Source organism: Schistocerca americana, chromosome 1 (genome assembly GCF_021461395.2).
Source record: "Schistocerca americana isolate TAMUIC-IGC-003095 chromosome 1, iqSchAmer2.1, whole genome shotgun sequence".
NCBI classification, from domain to species: Eukaryota; Metazoa; Arthropoda; class Insecta; order Orthoptera; family Acrididae; genus Schistocerca; species Schistocerca americana.
In genome coordinates this window covers 1,212,085,895-1,212,090,342 of record NC_060119.1, presented here as the reverse complement: position 1 = coordinate 1,212,090,342, position 4,448 = coordinate 1,212,085,895, and the positions used below count along the sequence as shown (strand labels likewise).

The 4,448-nt window shown below is 47.8% G+C and overlaps 1 non-coding gene across 1 annotated transcript; it reads right to left on the bottom strand.

Moving 5' to 3' along the window:
- Window positions 1–264: 264 nt before the first annotated feature.
- Window positions 265–348, bottom strand: Trnas-gga. The gene is given in 2 exon segments: window positions 265–299; window positions 309–348. It is a non-coding gene; the product is annotated as a tRNA-Ser (tRNA).
- Window positions 349–4,448: the final 4,100 nt, after the last annotated feature.

The following is a 4,448-nucleotide window of genomic DNA, read 5'->3' as shown; positions in this document are numbered from 1 at the left end:
GTGTCGAGGTCCGGTGTGCCGGCCAGCCTGTGGATGGTTTTTAACGTGGTTTTCCATCTACCACGGCGAATGCGGGCTGGTTCCCTTTATTATGCCTCAGTTACACTGTGTCGGTGATTGCAAACACCGTTTCCACGTACGCGTACACCATAAAAATGGTTCAAATGGCTCTGAGCACTATGGGACTTAACATCTGAGGTCATCAGTCACCTAGAACTTAGAACTACTTAAACCTAACTAATCTAAGGACATCACACACATCCATGCCCGAGGCAGGATTCGAACCTGCGACCATAGCGGTCGCGCAGTTCCAGGCTAAAGCGCTTAGAACCGCTCAGCCACACCGGCCGGCGCGTACACCATAATTATTCTACCACGCAATCATTTGGGGTTACACTCGTCTGGCATGAGACGTTCCCAGGGGTCCGAACCGCACAGTAGCCCTGGGTTCGGTGTGGGGCGGCGGTGGGGTGGGTGGACTGCTGTGGCGTGTTGTGGGGTTGTGAACCACTGAAGGCTACGACGGTACGAAGCCTCTCCGTCGTTTCTAGTTCCCCAGTTTAATACACAATACACAGTACAATGACAATCGCCAAGACTACAGAAGAAGAACAAGCATGTCAGTGATCGGACGGATAGTTTATAAATTTGGGAAGGAAACAAGAAGTGGACTCGAGGGAGTTCTCAACACGTATCTTTCGCTTGCAGTCCAACACCATAACCACACAATCACAACTCCTTTGTTCTGCTGTGTCGCTCGATCTTTCACATATTGAACCTGGACAGTTCACTTTTTATATTTTGCTTCTTTTTTTTACAGTTCTCTACACTTCTAGTTTTCGTGCTCGATGTGTGTTCAACTTTAGACGGGCTATCGAATGGGGCACCCATCTCATGGGTGTGCGATGGGGAGTTCCCTTTTGAGTAGTTCCGCGTGGTGTGTCTAGCGGAGCTGTGGAACTTCGCCTTGCGAGAGCCCGTCATGTTGCTGCACATATTTGGCAGAAATCACTAAATGCTCTTGACTTAAATCACGTTTCTCATGCGTGTTTCGTTCACTTTTCTTGCAGGTCGTATTGTTTCAGAGGCTCATTCACGCAGAGTAAATTCTCCTGTCGCATGCTTGGTTAAATTATAATGGAACACAGCATTCCTTCGGGTTAGGTTCAGAGACACAAGCCAACGTGGATGACAAAATCCAGTTGCGTTTCTGACATCTGTGAGCCTTCGTTGCAATCAGTCTAGTTTTCATTCCCACAACTATTAAGAAGCTGCTTATATAGGTTTACCGTGTTATCAGTTTTTACCGAGGGCCATCCCAGACCCCCCTCCCCCACACACAGTTTTCGAATTTTCTGCAAAACCGTTTGTTTTCAGTATACAACAGAAAATTATTTTCTGTTCATCACTTGAATTTATTTTGAATTCTGGCTTCTATTTGTCACTTCAATTTATTTTGAATCCTGGCTCTGGCAACAATCATCCGGGAAATTTATCGCACTTTTAGGAATTGTTTTGAAAATGTATTGTGCTATGATTTGTTTGCTCTCTAGCTGGTCTTTGCCCTGCTTCAAGTTTATAGCAGCGTGCCTCTTCACTCTTTGTACGCTTTTGAGAACACACGGCTTAGAAAAGAAACTCCACAACAACGTCTACACTGGGCCTACATATGATGTTTTATGGACCAACTAGCGTATTGTAACGAATACAGTGTATCGTTATAGGATTCAGGATGCCAAAGTTAATCCAAAATGCATCTTAAAATTTATTACAAAACTGAACGTTATTTCCTTTAAAAGTGAAGGAAATTATTACTAAACGTGATGACTGAAATTTAGTTAAAGTGAAATGTACACGTTTTACACTATGACAAATATATTAATACATGGATGACACAATATATATTGCTATATCTGTATTTCAGTGGTTAATTATGGAAATAGAGCCACAGTGACAAGCGGTGCAAAACGTGTTATTTTTAAGAGATGTGAATATTGTAAATGGTGATTTTTTGACTCTGCACTGTTTGATGAAATAAGTGCTTTAGGAACATGATGAACTCTACCACTTCGGTAGGGAAAAGCATTGCTTACAAATTGCACCAGTACGTGAATTGTAGTGTTGTGTGCAACGAATTGTCCAAAGTGGTTCAGTACTGTTTTGCCGTATCTGCACATAAGGTAGCTTCAGAGAGAGTATTTCCTAAAAAAAAGTCCAAAGAAATGAAAAATATGTGAAATAAATAACATTATCTGGATTCCCCATGGCTTTTGTGTAACATCTAACACGGTTTCCAGTCACCCATTTAGGGATGCATATACTGTAACGAAAGTGCTTGTGCATCAGTGCTTGCCGTTAAAAAACGCATCAGCATTGTTTTATTCGTTACATTAAAATTTCCCTTTGCGTCAGCATAAAACCACGTGCCTTTACTTATTAGCCACCAATAATTAGTTTCTCATGACTGTTCGTCTCATTTAATGGTTTTTTTTGCTACAAGATATGCATGTGGTTTGTACGACCACGAGCAGTACTTTTCCTTACGGAGTATTTTCGGTTGCACTGTAAGTACTGGTGTTACAGTTTGTCCCTGAACACAGTTCTGCCAGCAGCAACGATTTCAGATCATTAGCTGTTCGTAGTTGCTTTATTACAGGATAATGCACACCGGTTTCGCGATGATGCATCTTCAGGTCAATAACCCATGAAAAAATATAATACGAATTAGAAGTTATTGTTGTGTCGGTAGCTGGGCCGACACCGTGAAGTGGAGATGGCTGAAAATGAACTCTAAACTAACGCTGTAGCCGATAGGGCACGCACGGCTAAAGCAAACGGGCGTGAAGTCTGGAACATGAGAACTTATAAATGAATAAGAAGAAAAGTATGTAGATGCTTATTACTTATCTTTTTATTAGTCCTTGGAATACATCTCTCTTGAATACTCGTAAGCTATAGGCACTGATACAAATGGCGCCTTGCTAGTTGTAGCCATTAACTTAGCTGATGGCTATTCTGTCTCTCGGCTAATGAGAGAGAAAGGCTTCGTATTTCTGGTCGGTAGCTAGGTTCTCATACAACTGGGCTATAGCTAGGTTCTCGTACAACTGGGCTGTAGCTAGGTTCTCGTACAACTGGGGCGAGTCAACTCTCGTATCACGAGACCTGCCTTGGTGGTGGCGCTAGGTCTGCGATCACAGTGGCGACACGCGGGTCCGACATGTACTACATGGACCGCGGCCGATTTAAGCTACCACCTAGCAAGTGTGGTGTCTGGCGGTGACACCACATTCCTCCCCCGCAAATCGGCGAACGGTCGTGTGATAAGGCTTCCGCCCGCCGTGGGGAGGACCACATGTTGACGTATGCGATGAGGTGGGGAGCCTAACAACAGGCGAGGCTGGGCCACCCGCACCCGGCCATGCGGTCCGAGGGGAGCTAGGAAACGCCTGAAAAACTAGTCCAGGGTGCACGTCAACATGTGGTGTATGCGCCCGTAATGAGACAGGAGGGACCGAAGGGTCGATTTCCATTGCGTCGGGGTAGCCGACGCGCGATGACGTCATGTGGTCCGGAGCGGGCGGGAGTTCCATGGCGGAGGACAGCTGGTCACGGGAAGCGATCGGCGGCGCGTGACCCTGGGAGGCGCTTGGCGGCTGCAACGAAGCGTCGAACGCGGGCGGCGCCGGCGGGAGAACAAGCGGCGGCGGCGGCGGCTGCTGCTGCTGCTGCGGCGGCGGCGGCGCGTCGCCATGGGGCAAAATGGAAGGCATTGTCGGTAACACCTGGGGATGAGGCGAGCCAGTAGATGGGTCCCCAGGGCGCTGACCGGACGGCACCGTCGCTGAAAGCAGACGGGGAGCGGCAGAACCCGAGCGACGACAGAGGCGCAGCTGATTGAGATGCCGACGCACCTCACCAGAGGCCCCCAAAACCAAATACATCGCGCGGCCGAGGCAGCGAAGAATGCGCTCTGCGAGCCAACGCCGTGAACCTCGATAGTTGCGATAAAATACAACGTCGCCTGGAGCAAAAGCAGGAGTCTGCCGCTGCACAGGAACCTGATGCGGCGGATGCAGCAAAGACATCAAGGTGCGATGAGGACGACCGTGGAGCAACTCAGCCGGCGAGCGACCATCTCGGGGCTGAGAGCGATACGAAGACAAAAAGAGCAACAATGCGTCCTCCCGAGAATGCGACTCTTTCAATTTCAACATCTGTGACTTGAAAGTCCGGACCAATCGTTCAGCGGCACCGTTGGACTGAGGCGAAAACGGCGCGGATGTCAGATGTTGAATACCATTGGCCTGGCAGAATGACTGAAATTCTGCGGACATGAATTGTGGGCCATTGTCGGAAACAATAGTCTGCGGAAGACCTTCAATGCAAAAGATAGCAGACAACGCTTGGATGGTGGCGGAGGACGTCGTGGAAGACATCCGGACAAC